The sequence below is a fragment of the Ornithorhynchus anatinus genome, chromosome 7 (assembly GCF_004115215.2).
Source record: "Ornithorhynchus anatinus isolate Pmale09 chromosome 7, mOrnAna1.pri.v4, whole genome shotgun sequence".
NCBI classification, from domain to species: domain Eukaryota; kingdom Metazoa; phylum Chordata; class Mammalia; order Monotremata; family Ornithorhynchidae; genus Ornithorhynchus; species Ornithorhynchus anatinus.
The window spans coordinates 49,936,343-49,962,126 of NC_041734.1; the positions used below are offsets into that span (position 1 = coordinate 49,936,343).

Here is a 25,784-nt window from a genome sequence, read left to right on the forward strand (position 1 = left end):
CATATTGTCTTCTCCCAAGTGCTCAGTACAGTGTTCTGCACACAGTAAGTGATCAATAAATACAACTGACTGACTGCAAAATGTGGTTGGGCAACAATTTTTGGATGATCCAACAGTTGTGTAACAGTGGCTTTGAAGATGAACCATACGGGCATTTCTTTTTTAAAAATCGGTTGTTTCAGTTTGTGAGAGCCATGGCAGGGACTGTAGACTGAAAGTTCCTTGTGAGCAGGGATCACATTTACCAACCCTACTGTATTGTACTTTCCAAGGCAGTTAGGACAGTGCTCTGCACCCAGAAGGCGCTCAGTAAATATCACTGATTGATGGCAAACACCTTGGAAAAAGGCCCAGCTTTATGGGCTCTCTCGATTGTCCCCGCTCTGTTGGGAAGAGGAGAGGGAAAAAGAAGCAAGAAATGGGGAGGGCAGCGGAAGGAGCTGGAGAAAGTGGGTGGGGGTGGAGGGAGGGAAGAAGGAGGGAGGAGGCGGGCTGACCATTTTCTGTGCCCCACTGCCCCAACACTTTCCACTACAGAAACTGACCAGGATGAGGGAAGGTGAGAATGCTGGCCACAGAGCCTTGTTTACCCCAACCACATTCATCTCTCTCAACCTGAGCCAGCAGGACTTTTCATTTTCTCTCCCCACACGACAGCTACACAACTATATATTGCATAATTCCCTGTTCTCTCTCCTCACAAGATTGTGAATTCCATGAGGGACAGGGATTGTGGCCAATCTGATTACTTGTATCTACCCTAGCGCTTAGAACAGTGCTCAGCATGTTGTAGGCACTTAACAAATATTAATCTTGTTGTGGACAGGGAATGTGTCTATTGTTACACTGTACTCTCCTGAGTGCTTAGTACAGTGCTTTGCACACGATAAGTGCTCAATAAATATGAGTGAAGAAACAAATGAATGGATGAATTACCATCATCATATTGGCAGGGCCATTTTTTTGCAACTCTAACCAATGCTGACCATTTTCATGGCTGCAACTTGTTGCGTGACCATTTTGGAATTAAGATGCTACATGACCAATCAGTACAGCTTGTCCTATCCCTGGATGGACTTCCGGAATGTGAGGAGAGGGGAAAGGAGGTAGGGAGGAAGGAGAGGGAGGAGGAGGGCTGCTATATGTGGGAATTCATATGGACTTGGGCTCTGGGACCCAGAATGACCTGAGTTTGGTTACAACTGCGATATGTTTTGGGGGCAGACAAATCCACTCTTCTCACCACCTGTATAACTGATAATAATCATAATGATAATGATGATGGCATTTGTTAACCACTTACTATGTGCCAGGCATTGCACTAAGCGCTGGGGTGGATACAAGCATATCGAGCTGAACACAGTCCCTGTCCCACATGAGGCTCACAGTCTCAATCCCCATTTTCCAGATGAGGGAACTGAGGCTCAGAGAAGTAAAGTTTCTAGACTGTGAACCCCTTGTTGAGTAGGGATTGTCTCTATCTGTTGCCAAATTGTACTTTCCAAGTGCTTAGTACAGTGCTCTGCACACAGCTAAGTGCTCAATAAATATGACTGAATGAATGGGTGAATAAAGTGATTTGCCCAAGGTCACAAAGCAGACAAGTGGAGGAGCCGGGATTAGAACCCATGACCTTTTGACTCCCAGGTCATGCTCTATCTGCTACCCCATGCGGCTTCTCGATTAAGTCAGTCAACCATATTTATTGAGTGCTTACTGTGTGCAGAGCACTGTACTAAGCGCTTGGGAGAGGACAATACACCAATGAGCAGACCCATTCCTGGTTCCTCCACGGTTTAGGTGACTCTGAACCCCAGGAGCCCCTTCCACACCCCAAAGCCAAGAAATGTCCTCTCCAAAGGAACCGCTAACCCCTCAGACAGACTCTGCGTCTTCTGTTCACCGCAGGCTGGTTTAGCGTTTTGGAAACTCTGGCGATTAGAGACCGGGCCTTTTCTTTTTGGCAATGTCACTCCCCCACATGGAGATTGAGAGTTGGCTCCGTGAGGAGGTGAAATAGGGATCATCCCAGTTTGGCCCTGCTAATCCGACGTGGAACCCAATTCTCCTTGAAGGAAATGAGAACAGAAATGCTTCCTCAGGAAGGAACAAAAGGAATGTGGGTGGGAGGATGAGTGGGTAGCAAAGTGAGACAACCCCCTTCTTAACTAGTAAATCGGACTCCCATGTGGCGATACCCAAGGCAGCCCTTTCTAATACGTCCTGCAGCCCTTCCTGTCTCCAGCTGGGATTCGGGAAGACGGGAAGGGTCAAAGAGGACATATCTACAGAAAGACTTTTGGTTTTCAATAGCTACGTGCGTTTTGGGGTGCTGGGCCCTTATGGAAACACAGGTCACCCCCTTGAGGTTATTAATCTCAAAGCACAGCCTGACTCTGCTGGCGAGAAGCAGCGGGGCCTAGTGGAAAGAGCCGGGGCCTGGGTTCTAATTTGTCTGCTGTGTGATCTGGGGCAAGTCACTTCACTTTTCTGGGCCTCAGTTACCTCATCTGGAAAATGGGGTTTAAGACTTTGGACTATACCCAACCTTATTAGTTCACATTTACCCCAGTGCTTAGTACAATGCCTGGTACATAGTAAGTACTTAACCAGTACCATTTAAAAAAAAAGAGAGAGAGAAGGTAGGAAAATGGCCCCTGCTAGAGGGAATGAACCATTTCAGTTACTTTAGAGTGTTTGCGCACTGTAAGGTAATAATAATTATAATTGTGGCATTTGCTAAGCACTTACTATGTGCCAGGCACTGTACTAAGTGCTGGGATGGAAATAAGCAAATTGGGTTGGCCACAGTCCCTGTCCCATGTGGGGCTCACAGTCTCAATCCCCATTTTACAGATGAGGTAACTGAGGCACAGAGAAGTGAAGTGACCTGCCCAAGGTCACACAGACCAGTCAGGGAGCTGGGATTAGAACCCCTGACATTCTGACTCCCAGGCCCATGTTCTATCCACTACGTCATGCTGCTTCTCAGGCAGGTAGGAACACCCTAAATGGGTTCAAGGGCCCTGAAGGGGTGCGAGAAATTGACTCCTCCCCATGATTAAGGAATTCAAACGCCCCATTCATTTTTTCCCCCTAAAAAAATCCTCCTAGCATCAGACCAGGTTTTCTGGTTAAGTTCACGGGATCAACAATGACATGAACAATGCTATAGTGTTCAGAATCTGGAGAGTCAAAGAGCATATGTCTCTCTGGAAGCAGCAAGAAAGTGTAATCTGGGATTCTGACATTGTCCCCGTCAGGCTTTGAGGGGATTTGCTTTCCTGGTTTGCCAGTTTAAACCCCATCCACCTGGTCTCCACAGCCCTGCCCCACTTTGGGGTTGAGTGGCCGTTGCCCGGGGAGAAGACAGAAACCACAGAGTCTGGGCTTTGTGCTGGTGCCTCCAGGCGTCGCCCAGACTTGCCCCCCAACATCCAAATCCGGAGCTTCTAGCAACCCCCCTTTATCAAACCGTCTTTTAGGCACGCCCCTAAACTCTTTGTTGCAGGTTTGTAAGCTCATTCGTTCATTCGATCGTATTTATTGAGCGCTTATAGTGTGCAGAGCTTAACGGACTCACTCCCCCTCTTAGTATAACCACTGCAACAGCTCGGGGTCGCAGATGTCAGAGTTCAAAGGTGAAGTCAAGAAAGGACCTGCAAGGAAAAAGAATTCCATGTTTTTAAATCCTGGCTTCCAGACCTCAAATGCTCCGGTCTCCCCGCTTCCCCTTCTGCGCGGTCTCTGCACTTGGATCTGTGACTTTTGGGCTTTTGATATTGTCAGTCAGTCAATCGTATTTATTGAGCGCTTAATGGGTGCAGAGCACTGTATTAAGCACTTGGGAGAGTAGAACAGAACAGGCACATTTCCTGCCCACATTGAGCTTACAGCCTAGAGAGGGAGACAGACATTAATATAAATAAATAAATTATGGTTATGCACCTAAGTGCTGTGGGGCTAAGAGGGGTGGTGAAAAAATGGAGCAAACGCTCAACCCCACAGCACTTTAAATTCTACATTACAAATTATTTATTTTTATTAATGTTGGTCTCCCCTTTTAAGCATGTTATCTGCTAATTCTGTTGTACCATACTCTCCCAAGTGCTTAGTACAGTGCTCTGCACATAGTAAGCGCTCAATAAATAATAAATACCATGGATTGACTGATTGATTTCCCTCTGCTGGACTGGAAGAGAAAGGCACTCGTGGACATGTTTCCATCCGATCCAAAGTATTGCTTCAAAGCCACGGATGCTTTTTTCCCTTCCCTTTTGGAAGGGGTCAAAGTGCTCTGGGACTGTGCCCCAGGTCATTTCCTTCCAGACTCCAGTTCGAAGGAGAGATCGAAAACACGGGTTCTTTTTTATCATTTCAAGCACTTTCCAGATTACGAGGGTGTGAGTATGTGTGTTTTTACATGTGAGCGACAGGAAGTAAACAAACAGAGCACTGTGTTTACAGAGTACGGACAGGAGACATTTTCTTCACGAATGAAGTGGGAGACTGAGGGGACACATGCCCCAAATCCCAAATCCAGAGTGACGATGACCCTTAGGGTTGGAAGGGATGTTAAGAACATTTGGTTTCCCTGCTGTTTCCAGGCAAACGAATAATGAAATCATGCAATTCCCTTTTTGTCTATAAATTGAATGGCCTCTATGTATTTGTATCTCTTCAGACAGTAGTTGGAGTAATAGTATTAAGCATATTAAGCATTAATGCCAATAGTATTGAGCATTAGGCAGAGCCCGGTACTAAATGCTGGGGAAAATTACTAAAAAGCAGATGGGGTAAAGATAATTTGAATTTCTTACTAGTTTGCCACTCCAGCCCTAAAATTCACCATTCTCTCTATGACATTTAATCAATCAATCATTTCTATTTATTACTAATAATAGCAATAATAAATGGGGTATTTGCTAAGAGCTTACTATGTGCCAAGAATTGTTTAAAGTGCTGGGGCAGATACAAGGTAATCAACCAGGTTGTACCTGACCCACCTGGGGCTCACAGTCTCAATCCCCACTTTACAATTTCCCTTTGCGAGACTTTCATATCTACAGCTACTCTGGATCTGTAGCATCTTAGGTGGCATTTTAAAATGTCTTCATTTGCGCACTGGACACACTGACTGGTTGGAACATGCAGTTGCCATGACACTCCAGAGACGGCACATGGAGATGGAGCCACAACTGGAAATTAATGGGGTGGAAAAGTTCTCCCTCGAGATTGAGAACGTAAACTCTACAGAATTAAGACGCCACAGATGATTTACTTTGTTTTTCTGGTGATGGAAAAGCATCTGTTTTGCAGATTTTCCCTGAGGGATTCATCCCCATTGTCATTGGAAGGCTACCTCCTTACCATGCTGGCTTGCTCTGATCCCGACGGGGAAACCGTTACCCTGGAGCGTGGGCTCAGGGTCCTCCCCAAGAGGGGATTCCCATGGTGTGCAAAGAGAAAGAGAGGAAGCTGGCCGGGGGGCCCCTCAGAGTGCCCTGCTTGTTTGACATGACTTCAATTCTCATGATCAAACCCAGTTTGTCAGCAGATTTAAGGCCTTCATTGTCTAACTTCTATCTCTCTATTCTCTATCTCTCTCTTCTATTCTCTATCACCGTGGATGGCACGACCATCCTTCCCGTCTCTCAGGCCCGCAATCTCGGTGTCATCCTTGACTCGTCCCTCTCGTTCACCCCACACATCCTATCCGTTACCAAGACCGTTACCAAGACCTGCCGGTTTCACCTCTACAATATCGCCAAGATCCGCCCTTTCCTCTCCACCCAAACGGCTACCTTCCTATTACGGGCTCTCGTTATATCCCGGCTAGACTACTGTGTCAGCCTTCTCTCTGACCTCCCTTCCTCCTCTCTCGCCCCGCTCCGGTCTATTCTTCACTCCGCTGCCCGGCTCATCTTCCTGCAGAAACGATCTGGGCATGTCACTCCCCTTCTTAAACAACTCCAGTGGTTGCCTATCGACCTCCGCTCCAAACAAAAACTCCTCACTCTAGGCTTCGAGGCTCTCCATCACCTTGCCCCTTCCTACCTCTCCTCCCTTCTCTCTTTCTACCGCCCACCCCGCACGCTCCGCTCCTCTGCCGCCCACCTCCTCGCCGTCCCTCGGTCTCGCCCATCCCGCCGTCGACCCCCGGGTCACGTCCTCCCGCGGTCCCGGAACGCCCTCCCTCCTCACCTCCGCCAAACTGATTCTCTTTCCCTCTTCAAAACCCTACTTAAAAATCACCTCCTCCAAGAGGCGTTCCCAGACTGAGCTCCTCTTCCCCCCTCTACTCCCTCTGCCATCCCCCCTTTACCTCTCCGCAGCTAAAGCCTCATTTTCCCCTTTTCCCTCTGCTCCTCCACCTCTGCCTTCCCATCCCCACAGCACTGTACTCGTCCGCTCGACTGTATATATTTTCGTTACCCTATTTATTTTGTTAATGAATTGTACATCGCCTCGATTCTATTTAGTTGCCATTGTTTTTACGAGATGTTCTTCCCCTTGACGCTGTTTATCGCCATCGTTCTCGTCTGTCCGTCTCCCCCGATCAGACCGTAAGCCCGTCAAACGGCAGGGACTGTCTCTATCTGTTGCCGACTTGTTCATCCCAAGCGCGTAGTACAGTGCTCTGCACATAGTAAGCGCTCAATAAATACTATTGAATGAATGAATGAATGAATAACTTCTGGAGGAATTTAGTAGCCTTGCTACTACAGCCAGGGTTTACTAGCTGCTCTTCTCTCAGAGCATAGAGAGACATACTTCTCAGAGGGTTGGGCTTTAGAGAAGGGCACGATGAGAAATAGTGTGGCCTAATGGATGGACCAAGGGTCTGGGAGACTGAAAGACCAGGGTTCTAATAATCCTGGCTCCTCCACTTGTCTGCTGTGTGACTTTGAGCAAGTCAATTTCTCTGTGCCTCAGTTACCTCATCTATAAAACGGGGATTAAGACTGTGAGCCCCATGCAGGACAGGGAAGATATCCAACCCGATTAACTTGTATCTAACCCAGCACTTAGAATAGTGTTGGACATATAGTAAATGCTTAACAAATACCATTATCATCATCATCATCATCATCATCATCGTCATAGAGCACGTTCTCCCCATTTTTTGTCTATTCAGCCACTAACAAGGTTGCTCAGCCAGTCAGACTCTGCTTCCTGGGACTCCCCACATGGATATACAATGGATAAGTCATGCTGTTTTCTCTTTTTTTAATGGCATTTGTTAGGTGCTTATTATGTGTCAAACACTATTCTAAGCACTGGGGTGGGTACAGGTTAAGTCAGACACAGTGTCTGTCCTGCATGGGTCTCACAGTCCAAGAATGAAGAAGGACAGTCAATCAATCATTCATATTTATTGAGCACTTACTGTGTGCAGGGCACTGAACTAAACGCTTGGGAGGGTATAATACAAAAATAAACACATTGCCTGCCCACAACAAGCTTACATTAATATACATAAATCAAATTACAGATGCACATAAGTGCCATGGGGCTGAGGACGGATGAATGAAGGGAGCAAGTCAGGGTGACGCAGAAGGGAGTAAGATAAAAGGAATTGAGGGCTTAGTCAGGAAAGGCCTCATGGAGTAGATGTGCCTTCAGTAAGGTTTTGGAGGTGAGGAGAGTCACTGTCTGTCAGTGCTTAATCCTGATTTTACAGTTGAGAAAACTGAGGTGCAGAGCAGCTAAAGAATAATAATAATACTAAGCACTGTTCTAAGTGCTGGGGTAGATATGTGGGGCTCACAGACTTAATCCCCATTTTACAAATGAGGTAACTGAGGCACAGAGAAGTTAAGTGGCTTACCTAAGGTCAAATAGCAGAAAAGTGGCGGAACAGTGATTAGAACCCACGTCCTCTGACTCCCAAGCCCGTGCTCCTTCCACTAAGCCATGCTGCTTCTATAAGTGATCTGTCCAATGGCACCCGGCAAGCAGTAGGCAGGGATGGAATTAGAAGCCAGGTCCTCTGACTCCTAGGCCCCTGCTCTTTCCACTGGGTCACATTGCTTCTCACTGTGCCCTTCTCCCAAGCCCAATCCCCAGATGTATATTTGTGTAGTTGTAGAGGGTGAATCGGGTATGCTCCTCTCCACTTCCCTGCTGGAGTCACCCGATGTGATGGAGGCTGCTCAGGGGATGGGGTCTCCTACCTCTCCATCCCTCACCCCCGCACAGCCCATGACACCCTGGACAGGCCAGAAGTAGGGCAAAAAGGACTAGTGAGGGGAGGACAAACTGTCCCCTTCTCCCACCCCAAAGAACCAGGGGTAATGACAGGGGGCAGAGGGAAGGGCTAGAATTCTCTCAACTTTCTACCAGAGCTCCCTCTAGTAATAATAATTGTGATACTTGTTAAGCGCTTACTAAGTGCCAAGCACCATTCTAAATTCTGGACTAGATACAAGGTAATTGGGTTGGACACAGTCTCTGTCCCTCAGAGGGCTCACAGTCTTCACCTCCATTCTACAGATGAGGTACCTGAGGCACTGAGGAGTGAAGTGACTTGCCCAAGGTCACACAGCAGACAAGCGGCAGAGCCAGGGTTAGAACCCAGGCCCATCACAGTCAGCAACACCCAAATCTCTAACCTCTCCCAATGTTTAGGGCAGTGCTCGGCACCCAGTAAGCAATGAATAAATAGTATTAGTAATACTACTTCCACATTTTCACTGCACCGAGAAAGCTTGTTTCAATTTCCTAGCACATTTCTAAGCATTGTAAATTTGTGTGGAAACAAAACATTGTCTTTATATAATAAGCGCCTCAGCAATTTAGTGCTTGGAACGGTGAGCACCACATATTTAAGTTGTGCCAGCTTCAACAGTTTACTAAGACTCTTTAAGTGACCCCTTAGCCCAGATGACTCCATGAGGCAGGTCATGGGGGCTGGGGAGGAAGTGGTGTTTGAGCAAGGGCAAGACCACCCTTCCTGTCTCACAGGCCTGTAACCTTGGCATCATCCTTGATTCCTCTCTCTCTTTCAACCCACACTATTCAATCTATCACTAAATCCTGTCAGTTCAACCTCCACAATATTCCCCTCTCCCTCAGCCACCATATCCACACTTGCAATTTATTTATTTCTAGTAACGTCTGTCTCGTCCTCTAGACTATAAACTTGTTGTGGGCAGGGAACATGTCTACTAACTCTGTTATAGTGTCATATCGTACTCTCCTAAGTGCTCTGCACATAATACATGCCCAACAGATACCACTGATTGATTGATTGGGTCAAGTGATTCTCAAAGATCCCACTCCCACAAAGGCAACACACATAGCTAAACTCGCAAAAGTCCAACCCCTCACCTCTTGCGTTTTCTTCCTGATCATATAGTTAAAACCAGATGCTGACTTGTAGCTGCCAGATCCCACGGGAATGAGGTCAGGCCAGGTGTTGTCCAAAAAACTAAAGTGTCTAGCTTTGCTTTTCTCCCACAAAGGGAAGGGAAAGGGGGGGAGTGTAGGGGTAGGAGAGGCATATGAGAAAGCATGAGAAGCAGCAGGGCCTAGTGGAAAGAGCATGGACCTGGGAATCAGAGGACCTGAGTTCTAATCCTGCCTTTGCCACATGTCTGCTGTGTGACCTTGAACAAGTCACGTCACTTCTCCGTGCTTCAATTACCTCATCTGTAAAATGGGGATTAAATCCAATTCCCTCCTAGATGGACTACGAGCCCCATGTGGGACAGCGTCTCTGTCCAACCTCATCAACTTATCCAAACTGATCGACCTGCCCACAACAAGTTTATAGTCTAGAGGGCGACACAGATGTTACTAGAAATAAATACATTGCAGACGTGGACACGGTGGCTGAGGGAGAGGGGAACACTGTGGAGGTTGAACTGACGGGACAGGATTTAGTGATAGATTGAAGAGTGTGGGTTGAAAGAGAGAGAGGAATTACCTCTGCGCTTAGTACAGTGCTTGGCACACAGTAAGCACTTTAATAATAATAATGATAAATAATCAGAGAGCACGATGAAGCTAAGTTAGTCTCCAGTGTCTAACTTTATATGTTTGCCTGTAACTCTCCTTAGGTAATGGAGGGAAAAACTGGAATCTAGAAGATTGCAGTAATTTGCTTAAAGGCATCTGGCAAAGCATTGCCAGGATTGCATGTCAAAGACCAGACAGACAAATTTGTCCAGAATTGTGGAAGAGCTGTCGGGCCCCTCAACTACTACCATTGATCAACCAATTGACTGATTGGGCCGAGACTGGAATAAGGCCTGCTCTTCCAAACCAGGTTCAAAATCAGAGCCGTGGCTTACCTCAGCTCCTGGATCCCAGGACAGCTCCACAACTCCACACGTTACACAAGTGTGGACAATGTTCTCTTAGCTAAAACTACCAAGGCATCTGTCCCTAGGTATTTCCATGAGGCTAACGTGGATTCCAGTGGGACTCTTCTTAACAATGCATTTAATAGCACTTAGTTAGTCCCTAGTATAAGCTAGGCTCTTGGAGATAAACAAACATCGACTCTTTCCAACCATTAGAGTACTCTGTTACAATAAAATAAATATGTCCCTAGGGATGAAAAAGTTATTAATCTCTCCAAAGTGCCCAATTCATTGGCAAGGCATAAACCTAGGCACTGAGAGAATCGGACTCATTACCATTCTCCTTACAATCAGGGCAATCAGTCTAGCTAAAGTCAGCCAGTCAATCGTACTTATTGAGTGCTTATTGTGTGCAGAGCACTGTGCTAAATGCTTGGGAGAGTTCAACAGAACAATAAACAGACACATTCCCTGCCCATAACGAGCTTTACAGTCGAAAGGATGATCTTACAGTTTAGAGGCTACTCGACAGTTTCTGGTGGGCCCTAACAGTGAACGTTTAAATGTGTTGCGTTATCAGGAAAATCCACTATTTCATTCAACTTCAGATGTATTCTTGGGAATGGAAGACAGACTCCTCAGATTTTTTGAAAGGGATTAGCAAGGTCTTTCTTCATTAGCAGGTTTGTGGGCAAAGAAGTTGAAAGGCAATCGTTAGCAGATTCCAAGGAGAATTCACCATCCTAGACTGTAAGCTCCTCTGTAGGCTGTAAACTCTTTATGGGAAGGAAACGTGTCTTCCAACTCCCTTATATTGTACTTTTCCAAGTGCTCAGTACAATGCTCTGCACACAGGAAGTGCTCAACATATGAGAAATAGTGGAGTCAACAGGACTTGGGTTCCAATTCTGGCTCTGCCACTTGTCTGCTGTGTGACTCCGGACAAGTCGCTTCACTTCTCTATGCCTCAGTTACCTCATCTGTAAAATGAAGATTAAGATTAGGAACCCCATGAGGGACTCCAGACTGTAAGGTCATTGTGGGCAGGGAATCTGTCTGCTACACTGTACTCTTCCAAGTGCTTAGTACAGTGCTCTTCACACAGTAAGCACTCAATAAATACGACTGAATGAACTGAATGAACGTAGACTGTGTCCAGGTTAACTTGTATCTGCCCCAGTGGTTAGTACAGTGCCTGGCAAGTCGCTGAACAAATTCCATAAAATGAATGAAAAATAAAATACAATTGATTAATTGATTAATCCTAAAGTAAGCAAGCAATAATAAAATACCTTCTCCCAAATTACCATGCTGCTCTAAAAAAGATTTGGGGGCTTTTGGATCTAGGATCTAAGTTGCCGGACCTCAGATGGGGGAGTGAGGAGAGGGGCAAGGAAATTAAGAACGGTCTGTCCTTCCAGAAAGAGATTATAACCGAAATTGCTCTCTGGATGCATAATAGCCAGTTACCACTCACTCATGACAACCAGGTATCTTATCACAACCGGCATGCAGGGCCGCTGACTCTATATTCTTTTTACATGACAGAAAAGAGGACAGGAAATTGGATTTTTAACTCCAGAATTTTTTGGCCTCAGGGAGAAAAGAAACATGAAAAAGAACCCATGATTTTATAAATGTTAAATTAATTCTAATTTGGCCTTGTGCAGAGCAGCCTCTACAACTCTAATGGACGCCAAGGAATAGAGTGATCCCTTATGGGAGCTAAGCATTCCTCTGGCCTTCTTGTAAGTGAAATTAAAGTCTTCTAACTTTTCTTACTGTGATACAACTTGATCAGTCACACCGGGGTAACTCAAGGATCTGGGCAAGGACCAAGCAGGTGGGCTATCTCTGGCCTGGGAGTCTAGAGCTGATGTCCAAATGAGAAGCAGCATGGTTTAGTGGATAGAGCAAGGGGCCTGGGAGTCAGAAGACTCGGGTTTTAATCTCAGCTTCACCACTTGCCTGCTTTGTAACCTTAGGCAAGTCACTTCACTTCTCTGTGCCTCAGTCACCTCATCTGCAAAATGGGGATTTAATCCTCTCTCCAATTTAGCCATCAAGTCCTATGTGGGACAGGGATTGTATCTTAACTTGATTACCTTGTATCTACCCCAGTGTTTAGAACAGTGCCTGGCATATAGTAAACCCTAAAATCATAAAAAAAAGCATTCCAAACTTTGTCCTCCCTGTTCCAGGATCCTAAGGTGTTTTTAAAGAAAAATAAAAATCAGGAAAGGAGGAATAAACCACTAAATGGTTTTGAGTAACAAGAGTCATTGATCACCTTCTTACTTGGGTTACAGCCAATTATAGCATCAACTTAAAAAAATTTTAAAGAATATTTGAAGAGAAGCAGCAGGGCCTAGTGGAAAGAGCATAAGCCTGAGAGTCAGAAGACCTGGGTTCTAATCCTGGCTCTAATGCCCCTCATCTGCTGAGTGTCCTTAGACAAGTCACTTAAATTCTCGGTGCCTTATTTTCCTCATCTGTAAAAAATGGAGATAAAATACCCAGACTGCCTCCCTAGTAAGCTCAATTTCAGGACAGGAACTATGCCTTATCTACTTATATTGCATCTTCCCTAGCACTTAGCACAGTGTTTGAAAGAGTAGATGCTTTGCAAATACCTTTATTATTTTTGCAAATCGGAGCTCAGCCAGTCAATCTCAAAGGCATTTACCCCTTAAAGTTATGGTAATGACCATGAAAAATTCCCTAAAATTTAAAACACTTTGTCCTTTTTGTTTTTAAATTCTTTCACAAATGACAAATGATGAAATTGACCCTTATTTCAAATGGGAAAGTTGTGAGGGCTTTGGAAAGTAACTCTGCCAGTGAAGACTAATTTTTCCATCAGCTGCGTTAGAACCCCTAAAAACCAAGAGTACAGGATTCGCAAATAAAAACCCAAAAGCACACTATTTCTTCTCTACAGGGCAGCCAGGGGAAAGACTGCTATTCAGGGCACTGGCTTTTCAAATTTCAAAATCACTTTAGGACCAGTTGTCCCAAGGCATCTGCAAGCCCTAATCAGGGGTTTGAGCAATTGCACTAATTAGAATAGGACAGAGCTGTGGATCTGCAGGGAATAGAGTTATCTAGGTATTTAATAATATGTCAAAACCTGAATCGGGATACCTTACTGCCTCCTATACTGTTGAAGTCCAAATCCAATTAGAGATTGTTTTATTTAAGCATTTCAGTTGGAAAGGACTCCAATTCCAAATCCTTAAAGATGAAAGGACCAGATATGAGTAGAGACATTCACAAGCTGCTTTGGTGGTGAATACATGGAGGGTGATGTAAAGGAGGGCTGGATCTGCCTAAATCCAGTTGGGTTGGGTCACCTCTAATAACATCTGATTCTGCAGCATAGGATTCATTCCAGACCCACTGATCTGGGTCACACACACCTGGAACATGCTCAAAGCTTCAGTGATTTCTATTAGAAGTTCTCCATCTTAAAACATGTGTTCCAAAAAAAAACTTGAGTCAGGGTGTTCTTAAAGTCCTGGGGCAGCTTCAGACTTTTGGCACCCATATGGAGAATAGAAATTATAAATGGAACAGAAAAGCACATAAACAGCCCATTTGAATTATTTTATAAGCCACATCCTTTAAAGGCCATGTTCTAATTTCAGATCCCTGATTTACCGGTAGGCTCTGGTTCATTGTGGACTTCGGTAACGGAGCTGAAGTCAATAACGGTGGGGTGTGAAATAAGTCTTTACTTAAATAAAACTTTCTGGTTTTAAGTGCCTTTTAAAATTTCTCTTTATCCCACGCATGTCCATAGAGTTTTTACCAGGACTTTATGAACACCCTTAACTTCAACGAAATTCCCTAACATTTCACAACCAACCAATCAATCAATCGATGGATTTATGGAACGCTTACTGTGTGCAGAGCACTGAACTAAGCATTTGGAAGAGTACAGTGAAACAGTTGGTAGACATCCCTGCCCACTGAGAGTTTACAAAATGGTAGGAAAAGCAGATTGACCATGATCAATCATTAATTTTAGTGGAGAGTGGGTAGTTAGTTTCCATACCATAAGAGGCCTTTCCCGATTAAGTCCTCTTATCCCAGGCTCCCTCTCCCTTCCTTGTGGTCTATGCACCTGGATCTGTGGCCTTTGGGCATTTGATATTCGCCCCACCCTCAACCCCAGAGCACTTATGTACATATCTTTAAAATCTATATTATAAATTATTTATTTATATTAATGTCTGTCTTCCCCTCTAGACTGTAAGGTTTATGTAGGTAGGGAATATGTCTGCCAACTCTGTTCTCTCTCCCAAGTGCTTAGTAGAGTGCTCTGTACATGTTAAGCACCCAATAAATACCATTGATGATGATAATAATAACTGTGGTATTTGTTAAGTTCTTACTATGTACCAGGCACTGTTCTGAGCACTGGGATGGATACAAGCAAATCAGGTTGGACACAGTCCCTGCCCCATGTGGGGCTCACAGTCTTAATCCCCATTTTACAGATGAGGGAACTGAGGCCCAGAGAAGTTAAGTGACTTGTCCAAGGTCACACTGCAGACACGTGGCAGAATCCGGATTAGAACTCATGACCTTGTGATTCCCAGGCACGAAAAGTGTGTAGAATAAAGTTTTGGACAGAACTAGTGTTAAATCACCAGATTTTGGGTGAGGGGAACTTGTCTGGAGTGGGACCTAGTGATAGAGGAACAGATTTTCCACAGAATTAATGTCTTGAACATGATTGTGCAGGGCTCTCTAGTTTTGTGATGCATGAGGGCTACACAAGAAGGCTGCTGCTGCTGCTGCTGCTGCAGAAAATTAGTGAGAAACTAAAGTTTTTGTACATTAAAATGGGAAAAACTTAAGACATGGTGCCACAAATCATGAATTGGAACACATAGAAGGTGGATTTTAAAGAAAAACCAAGAACGAGGGTCAGTTGTATTATCTTTGTAATTAATTACTTCTGCAGTACTTTGCCAAACCCTTTGTAAAAACATAGAAAAAAGCAATGACATTCTTGGGTCAGAACAACAGTCTCTTTGGCCCTATTTTTGGCCTTTGATAACAGGACACTTGAAGGAAACATGGTTTCATTTGCTGCTTTTCAACATTACCACTCTGCGTAGTGGATAAATATCAGTTGTCTCCATTTTACTGATTATCCAACTGAGGCAAGGGAAGTCACTTGCCCAGAGTCATGTAGGAAAATCTGTGGAAAGGATGAATCACCGTGGACCTCCGGACTCTAGGGCACTGCCCAACCACTTAACTTGCTGAGTGGTGCTGCTTTAGCATCATCACGTCACTACCAATAAGTCAGAATGGAGGCAAAATGTTGTAGGTTTTAGGCTCACGTTTTCTAAATCCGTAAGCAATTCTGCAGAGAAGCAGCATGGCCTAGTGGATTGAGCACGGGCCTGGTAGTCGGAAGGACATGGGTCCTTATCCCAGCTCTGCCACCCATCTGCTGTGGGGCCTTGGACAAGTCACTTCATTTCTCTGGGACTCAGTTCCCTCATCTGTAAAATGGGGATTAAGACTGTGAAGCCCTACGTGGGACATGGACTGTATCCAACCTGAATAACTTGTATCTATTCCAGTGCTTAGTACAGTGGCTGGCACACAGTAAGTGCTTAACAAATACCATTTTAAAAAAATATCATTTTATCTTCACAACATCCCTGGGAGGTAAGGAGAGACAGGTATTATTACCTCTTTTTTACAGATGAGGAAACTGAGGCACAGAGAGTTTAAGTGACCTAACATCACAGAGCAGGCCCGGGGCAGAGCCGAGACTAAAACCCAGATGTTCTGTCTCCCAGCCCCAGGCTCTTTCTGCTATACCATCCCGCCTACTCCAAAAAATGATATATATTTTCTACGCAACAACAGCCCTGTTTGCAGGTGCACTCTGACACACAGGCCTCTTAAAGGTGCCAAGAATGATCCAAACTGAAACTGAATAATAGCCAAAGATGAAGTGGGGAAAGGGAATGATGGGAGGGGACAATTAATCGTTAGCGCTGGTGCCTATGAGGAGAGAAGAGCCTAAGGAAGCTTCAGGAGGAGGAATTAATTAGTGGAAGTGCCAGAACCCACACTTTCCCAGCGGAAAAGACTACCCTAGTATTTAAGAAATTAAAAGCACACCTCCTCCAAGAGGTCTTCCCTGACTAAGCCCCTTCTCCCACTCCCTTCTGTGTCACTCTTGCATGTGGATTCTTGGAATTGAACCCTTTATTCACCCCTCCTTCAATCCTATAGCGTTTACTGAAATTTATTTGTATTCATGTCTGTCTCCCCCTCTCGAGTGTAAACTCCTCTTGGGCAGGGACTGTGCCTACCAACTCCGATATATTGTGTTTTTCCAGGGCTCTGCAAACAGTATGTATTCAATAAATACAACTGATTGATAAATACAGTCCAGGAATACAACCGATGGATAAATGTTACAATCCTGAGGGAGTTAACAAAGCACTTCCTTAGGGAGCCTCCTCAACCTGGAACCCTCCAAATGCCCAGAAGTCCGTCAAAGAGCCAATTCCTGGTCTCAGAGTAGATTCAGTGGATTTTCAAGGGGGAGTCGAATGTTCTGGACTTTGATATCTTCTCTCTGTCAGCTGCTCCACCTATTGGTTCCTCCCACAATGGGGAAGCAAGTGGGTTAATAAAATCCATGGGGCAAGGGAGAGGTTGGGGTTTAGGGGCGTTACAGTCTAGTTGAGGCAGTCTGGTGAGGTGGAAAAAACCCTGACCTCGTCAGGTGACTCAGTCTCACCCAGCTTCGTCACTGACGCAAAAGCGAGGTGGATTTCCTTACCCTGAGTCTTACACTCCATCTGCAAAATTCAGATATTAATACGAATGGGTAATGCTCTTCGCCGGAACGTGGTAGTAACAATATTTATTAGACACCTCCCAGGTGCCAAATATGTCATAAGAGCCGGGACAAAATACACAGATGAGAATTAGACCTATTCCCTGGCCACCAAGGGGCTCCCTATTTTAGAAGTAGGAACGGGGAGAGGACTGATAACAGATAACTAAGGAAAGATAAAACAATAAACCCCCATAACAACACAAAAGGCACTGACAATGATAAATACAAAAAATAAAAACAAAAAAGCAATAGAGTAAGTACGGTGGCTAGAGAGCAGAGTGTCAGAGTCCTCACGGCCCAGAGACCAACAGTAAGGACAGTCACAGCCGTAACCACAGTAGCTACCCCGGCCCCCAGCCCCCAGCCTCCACGGCCTAAAGCCTCCTCAGGCTTCCAAGTGCTTTTCTTCTTGTGGAGGCCCCGGATGGCACGGATGATGGGACGTGGGGGTTCCGGAAGACAGAACTCAGGGTGCTGATGGCTTGGCAGGCAGGCAAGGCTTCAAAATGGTGACGATCAATGGCTTAACAAATACCATCATTATTATTCACTGATTCGTGGAATCATTTCACAAATACATTATTATTATTTACTGATTCATGAAATCATTTCTCTAAACTAACCTGAATGCACCAAGGTCCAATAAATTCAAGATGGGATTATTTTTCATTCCCTGAATTGATAGAGAAGCAGCGTGGCTTAGAAAGAGCACGGGCTTGGGAGTCAGAGGTCGTGGGCTCTAATCCCGACTCCGCCACTTGTCTGCTGTGTGACTGTGGGCAAGTCACTGAACTTCTCTGGGCCTCAGTTACCTCATCTGTAAAAATGGGGATTGAAAAATGTGAGCCCCACGTGGGACAATCTGATTACCCTGTATCTAGCCCAGCGCTTAGAACAGTGCTCTGCACATAGTAAGCGCTTAACAAATACCATTATTATTATTATTATTTATTATTATTGTTATCCTCCTGTTAAATGGCAAAATTACACCACAGAAGGAAACAGCATTAGCCTATTGGAAAGATCACAAGCCTGGAAGTTGGCCTCAGTTACTTCATTTGTAGAACCAAGATTAAGACTGTGGAGCCCCGTATGGGACATGGACTGTGTCCAACCTGATTGCCTTGTATCTATTCCAGAGTTTAGTACAGTGCCTGGCACATAGTAAGTACTTAACAAATACCATTAAAAAGAAAATAAATAACAGTCCTCAGCTGTGAAGGACAGATTCTGTAGCCTGATTTCCCTGTCTAGGGCAAACCCTCTTTCTTTCCACCTTTGGCCAGGAGCTGGTGGTCCGCCACTCTTGCGCCAGGGAAACCGTGGGCTGTGATACCGGGTGGCTGATCATCTTGGGACTGAGACTGACTGAATTGCTCAAGAGAGGGTGGCTTCTCATCGGAGGAATGGAGGGAGAGGTGGATATTCATGGGTGGGGCTCGTGCTGTGGGCCCAGAGACCAAAGAGAGTGGGTGCAGGCACACGGAGGGGATTTAGAGGAAGAATGGGGGTGGGAAGGGTGAAGTGAGGTGGGGGAGCAGGGGGGCTGGGCCAATAATCAATCTCTCCTCCATCTTCACCCAGTGGGGCTCACTACTGGGTTGGAGTTTCATGTCGAGGTGGCAGCATTAGAAGCAGGTGGCAGAAGAGTATTTCCTCCATCGCTCCGTTCAACCGACCCCGGGGCCGCTGCGTGGGAGAGAAGCCACCCCTCCTCAATACGCTAGGACTCCTGTCGGCCCTAGGAAGACCTGAAACAGAGGCACTGGGGGAAGGGGGCAGTTTCTCGACCATTCGAACGTTGCAGAGGCCACCTCCTGGCTACCAATTCCACTACTATTGCTTAGGTATCGTCACCCTAGTCTTTTATTTTGGTGTTTCATCTTCCCTTATGGACCTCTCGTCAATCCCTTACTGTTCCTTACCCTTAGATGGTGAGCTCCCTGGGGACCAGAGACTGTGTCTTTAGCTCCTTTATGTATTTCTTTCCCAGGGCTCAGTACAGTGCTTTGTACAGAGTAGGCCCTTAATAAACGCTATTACTATTGCTATGTCTGGAAATCAAGTCAATTTTGATCATGCCACCTCCCATGCGGAATACAGGCTAATCTAAAGGGAAGCAAAAGGCTGCATAGGTAACCTAGTAGGAGTAATAATATTTATTAAGTGTTTACTGCGTGCAGAGCACTGTACTAAGTGCTGGAAAAGAATACATAGATGGGAATTAGACAGGGTCCTTATCCATGGACATTTGGTATTAGAGCCCGCCACAATTTCCACAGCCCACGAGTGGTGGATCACCAGCTCCTGAACAAAGGTGGGAAGAGGGTTTGCTCTAATTAAAGGAGATCGGGCAGTAGAATCTGTCCTTCAGAGCCGAGGATTGTTTTTCTTTTTTTAATGATATCTGTTAAGCACTTACTACGTGCCAGGCACTGTGGTAAACTCTGGGGTAGATTTAAGATAATCAGTTTAGATACAATCCATGGCCGAGGCGGGGCTCATAGCCTCAACCCCCGTTTTAAAGATGAGGTAACTGAGGCCCAGAGAAGATCAGTGACTTGCCCGAGGTCACCCAGCAGAGGGCTGGCAATCTAAAAATAGAAAGGGAGAGATGGGATTTGCAGCAGATACATAAGAAGAGATGAGACAGAAGACTAAGACAACATAAAATCTGATTTAGAGAGAGCCTGAGCTTGGGATAGTGAGAAAATTGGCATGTGTTCTGAGCCCGCTGGTTCCCAGGTTCTCTCGGGTTCTACAGACAAAGAGGAGACTGGGTGTTTGCTGTGATAGACGCATAGTCATCGATGAGTCAGTCAGCCAGTCTGTCAGTCAATCGTAGTTATTGAGTGCTTATTGCATGCAGAGCACTATAGTAGGCGCTTGGAAGAGTACAATAGAATATATCAAAGACATTCCCTGCCCACAGTGAGTTTACAGTCTAAGGGAAGGGAGTCTCATTGCTTCTCCCTTCTCAGAGATGATAGCATTTCCTGGGAGACTAGGGGATTGGAGCAAACCAAGAGATGTCTCCCCTCTCAGGGTTACATCTGGAGAGTTTCCAATACTCTACCAATCTCGACTATGGGAGGGAGAGCCAAGCAGAGGCCTACCCACTCTATTCCTAGCTTGGAAAGTAGCTAGTGAGTAGAAAGCAATCTGCTACAAATCAAAACTCACCTGTGTGGGGCAGCAATGGCATGGGAGAGAGGCGAGAGTGGAGACTCAAGTTTACTGCACGGAAGGAGGTGATGGTAAACCACTTCCAGATTTTGAGCAAGAAAACTCTATGGATCCACTACCAGCACGACTGCAGATGAGGTGGGGCGTTCTGGGAGAGATGCGTCCATTGAGTCGCCGTGGATCGGAAACGACTCGATGGCATAAGACAAGACAGGCGATGTCACAAAGACCTGCCATCTTCCTCGTTTCCTTTGCAGGTGTGACGGCTACACAGCACTTGTGTAGAAATAGGTCACCAGTCCAAACTCAGCATCTACCAACTCTGCTATATTATACTCTCTCAAGCACTTAGTACAGTGCTCTGCACATGTAAGTGCTCAGTAAATACAACTGACTCACTGACTGATCGATCCTTCAGTTCCTGGTTGAGCTGGAGAAGGCTAGTTTCCTGTTTCAAGAAGAGGAGAAACCGTGAGACGTGACAAAGGTCTCTTAGGGAAGCAGAGTGGCCTCATGGAAAGAACATAGGCCTGGAAGTCAGAGGACCTGGATTCAAATCCTGCCTCCGCCACATACATGCTGTGATCTTGGGCCAGTCACTTCACTTCTCTGTGCCTCAGTTCCCTCATCTGCAAAATGGGGATTCAATAACTGTCCTCCTTCCTTCTTAGAGTGGGAGGCCTATGTGGGACTTGATGATCTTGTATCTATTCCAGGGCTCAGAACAGTGCTTGACACTTAGCACTTAAATACCACAATTCTTATCGCTCGGCCGTACAATCGTGCAAATGAAACGGAACGAAGGTACGGTACGAGGTACGGTACACTAAATTCCTGGCACCAGCCCTAAGTCTCCGAACTCCCATTAGGAAGTGAAACGCATTTCGACTTAGACTTTCCTCCTCTACTGGACAACAGTTTGGATGGATCTTGCCAAGCCTGAGCTGTCTAATACCAGACTGTCTGCCAGCTTCGACACTTTATCATTTTCCAACGAGCTCCTAAGGGCTTAGGCTTGTCTACCGGATCTGAGGGAAGAGTCATGCAGCGCAAACACAGTTGGCAGATTTGATCAGGACGGGCAGTTCCCGAAGCTCAAACCAATTTCGAAAAGCCCTGCTTGCTAATCCCCCACGGGATGGCCCAAGCCTTTAATACGGCAGTGGTAAAACAACTGCTCCACTTGAGAACGTTGGAGAGAACCCACTCTCACAGTTCCAGGAGTTGGGTTTGACTCATGGTCTGACAATCTCGATCCGATCCTGTCTGGGCACTCCTTTTTCGCTCCTTTTGTCGTCCGTTCCTCACACTCCCTCGCAGACCTGCTGCGCGTAAGATGTGAAAAAATACTGAGTATCATAACAGGAGAATAGGACTAGCCTGCTTTTATCCTTCAATAGGATTTCAGCCCTCTGGGGAGGCAGGCTGGGAGACGCCCTAGATAGTAAGGAAACAAGGTCACTGCCCTCCAGGAATCTTTATTCTACACTGGATCATAATGTCTCTGCCCAACATACATCCCACAGTGCTAGAACGTATGCACTCCCGCCGCCCCTGAAAATGTAACTCGATCCTGTTTTTCCATTTCTTTGTGGTGCCTGAGACATATGGGAGAAGGAACTGGAAGTAGTCACTTGCCCCATTCACCAGGAAGTTATGAACAAGCTGCCTAGCGGGTAGACCACGGGTCTGGGATTCAAAGGGCCTGGATTCTAATCCCGGCTCCGTCACTTATAGGCTGTGTGTCCTTGAGCAAGTCTCTTCACTTCTCTGGGCCTCGGTTTCCTCACCTGTAAAATGGGGATGAGATGCCTGTTTTCTCTTTCCCCAGAGACTGTGAGCCCCATGTGGGACAGGGTCCGTGTCCGATGTGACTACCCTGTATCTTCCCCAGCACTTAGTACAGTGCTTAGCACAAGGTTAGCGCTTAACAATTCCACAGTTATTATTGTAGAAAACACGAGCGGTGACAGCCAACTGACCGAGTCTCAGCGGCAGCGTTTGGCTCTCAAGAGGCACCCTCAGATGTGGAACGCCACGCCTAATACTCGACACGTCGCATGGACCGAGTCGACGGAGGAGCTACTGAAAGCATTCGAGAAGCCCAGACCTGTCTAGGATGATGATTAGCAGTAAATCGGGCCTTGGAGGCTTTCTCAATTTGATCTCAACGGGGCCTGCCCTCTCCTTTAAGTTTTCAGCCACAGGAAAAGCCTTAAGGTGGCAGTGGAATGTTTAGATTGGGTGATCAAGGAACACAATTAAATTCAGACAACATGAAACTGGACAGTCCTCTTCTTTAGCTTACACAAGAAATCTTCCCAAAGTCACGGCAGGGAGGGAAAGGGGTGGAGCCATATATATCTTTGTGATATTGTACCCTTCCAAGAGTTTCATGCAGTGCACTGGACACATTAAATGCCGAATAAATACCATTGATGGATTGATTGGCAGACACCAACAGATGTACAGAGGTTACATCTCACAGTGAGTGGAAGAGATGGATTGGTAAAAGAGAAAAAATGGACAGCACAGGCTACGACGTTGCACAGAAGAAAATGATAAAATAATAACCTGTATTTGTTTAGTGCTTTCATAATGCCAAAGAGCTTTCAGAACAATGATCTCATTTTATCCTCACAATCTCCTTGTGAGGTAGGGAGAAGTCTGCACGATTATCCCCATTTTACAGATAAGGAAACTGTGGCACAGAAAGGGTAAGTGAGTTGGGCCCATTCAGAGAGTAGTAGAACTAGGGCATCCATTGACAGCACTCCAAAATATCAGACATCCTCTTGTCACCCCCCAGACTCAATTTCTCTTCCCCCACCACCCACATACACACTATACCAGAGAGAGGACAGACTACCCGGAAACCAGAACATTCGAACTCTTACCTGCCTCCGAGGTACCTCTACAAGAATGAGAAGCAGCATGTCCTAGTGGTTAGAGCCCAGGCCTGGGAATCAGAAGGATCTGGGTACTAATTCCTGCTCCACCACTTATCTGTCACCCAGCAGCCCCTGGGTGACCTTGGGTAAGTCACTTCACTTCTCTGTACTTCGGTTTCCTCTTTCATAAAATGGGGATAAAGACTATGAGCCCCATGTGGGCCAGGGACTCTGTCCAACCTGATTGCGTTTTATCTACCCCAGAGCTTGACACGTATTAAGTGCTTAACAAACATCATAAAAAAAGTACCACCAACTCTTCAAGTTCACAATGTCCCAAACTGAGCTCCTCTTCTTTCCTCCAAAATCTTCTTCCCTCCTAACATTCCAATCGCAGCCGACAACATCACCATCCTCCCCGTCTTTCAAGCTCACAAACGTGGTATTATCCTAGACTCCTCCCTCCCTGTCACCCCACCCCTCCCCAGGTTCACCGTATGGCCACCTGTTTTTGGTTTTTCTTCCTAAACACATTTTGAATCTGCCTTTTCCTGTCCATTCGAATGGCCACCTCACTGTTCCAGGATCTTGTTCTGTCCCAGTTTGACGACTGCAGCAGCTTCTCTGCTTCCAGTCACTGGTCCATGCTTCTCTCTACGGCCCAGATCATTTTTGGAAAATGTCATTTGACACCCAACTCCCCACTCCTCAAAAACCTCCACTGAAGCAATGGCTATTCATTCCTCTCTGCAACACGCAGAAGCACCTGATCATTGGCTTTAAGGCCCTCAGTCAGCTCTCTCCCTCCTGCTTGTCCACTCTCATCTCCGGCCACACCCGCACCTCGCAATTTTTGCTCCTCTTTAGCGAATTTATGCACTGTGACTCGCTCTTATATCTCCGACCACAGACCTTCCTTCAACTCCCTTCCCCTTGCTTGAAATTCTCTCTCTTGATGTTTGATAGTTCACAGCTCTCCCCGTCTTCACAGGCCTTCCGAAATCATCCCTTTCTCCGATTAATTTCTAATTTTTCTGGAATATGTCCCCCCACAATACTGCTTCAGCACTTCTGTATTTTCAACCTCCCATACCTCTTTTGTCCCCATCTTATACACCCTTATTACTTAAGCACTAACTCTCATTAATATCCTTTTTCTTTTTCCTCTTCTCTGAAAATTATTTTAGGGTCTGTCACCTCTGTCAGACAGCAAGCAGATGTCAGAATGTAAACTCCTTAAGGGTTCTAATCCCAGTTCTGCCACCTGCTTGCTGTGTGACCTTTGACAAGTCACTTCTCTTCTCTGTGCCTCAGTTACCTCAACTATAAAATGGAGGTGGAATCCTCCTACTTCGGACTTTGTCTGTGAGCCCCACGTGGGGCAGGGACTGTCCAACCTGACTCTCTCGAATCTATCCCAGTGCATAGAACGGCGCCTGGCCCATAGTAATAAGTGCTTAGCAAATACTGTATTAAAAAAATACACAGTGTGATCATTTTGCCCTCCTGAAGATAGAACCCCTCGTGCGATCTGGAGCTCAGGATAAAAATGCCACTTAGGAGGAGAAATGGGAAATCACCACACTCTACTGAGCTCTACATGTGAAAGCTAACTAAAATGAGAGTTTAGAAGATTTGCCATAATGAGGATCTCACCCTAGGCCTTCTCGTTCAACGAAGATTTAACCAGGATTATTATCACTAAGAACCGATATTGTACCAGGCTTTACAAGGCTGCGTGCTGGGAAGGGAACGCTTCATCGCTTCTCACTTTGTCATAACAGGCTCGCGGTTACTTGGCCCAGTTAGTTTTCATTCCTACCCCTAAAAAAGTTTCAGTCTTTGAGATTGCAATCTATTGCTTACCTCACTGAAACGTGCCTCCTTCCACCCCAAAGAAAAGTTGTTGTTTTTTTTCTTTTTAAACAATTTTTCAGATACTGAAAGATGCAAGCATATCAGCACGGTCCAGAGTGTGGAAGGATCTCAATCATTCATTGATCCTTTCAGCTCCACCTAAATGCACTGAAATGCCCTCCCTTTCAGCAGAGCCATCTGCAGGTATTAGAGGCAGATATTTATGTGCTTACCCACACAGAGAACTGAAGAAAGGCAAAAAATGTAGCCTGGTGGAAAGAGCATGGGCGTGGGAGTCAGAGGTCCTGGGTTCTAATCCTGACTCTGCCACATGTACACTGTGTGAGGGCAAATCACCTTAATTTATCTGTAAAATGGGATGAAGACTGAGCTCCACATGGGACAAGGATTGGCTTGCATCTATCCTAGTGCTTAGTATAGCGATTGTAAGTTCACCGTCGGCAGGGAAGGTGTCTGTTACATTATTATACTGTACTCTCCCAATTGCTTAGTATAGTGCTCTGCACAAGTAAGGGCTCATTAATATGACCGATTGATCGATCGATTGATTACAGTGCCTGGCACATAGCAAGTGCTTAATAAATACCATTAGAAAAAAGCACCCAAAGACACGGATCTCTATCTCCCTCCAGCAAA

General features: G+C 45.7%; 1 protein-coding gene and 1 non-coding gene across 2 annotated transcripts in view; one reads left to right on the top strand and one right to left on the bottom strand.

Moving 5' to 3' along the window:
* XXYLT1 (xyloside xylosyltransferase 1) overlaps positions 1-25,784 on the bottom strand; it is a gene marked incomplete at its 5' end in the record, with an annotated part of 213,020 nt that overhangs the window by 5,547 nt on the left and 181,689 nt on the right. The window lies entirely within an intron of this gene.
* LOC114813503 lies at positions 20,229-20,366 on the top strand. Its single transcript, XR_003761220.1, has one exon. It is a non-coding gene; the product is annotated as a small nucleolar RNA SNORA7 (small nucleolar RNA).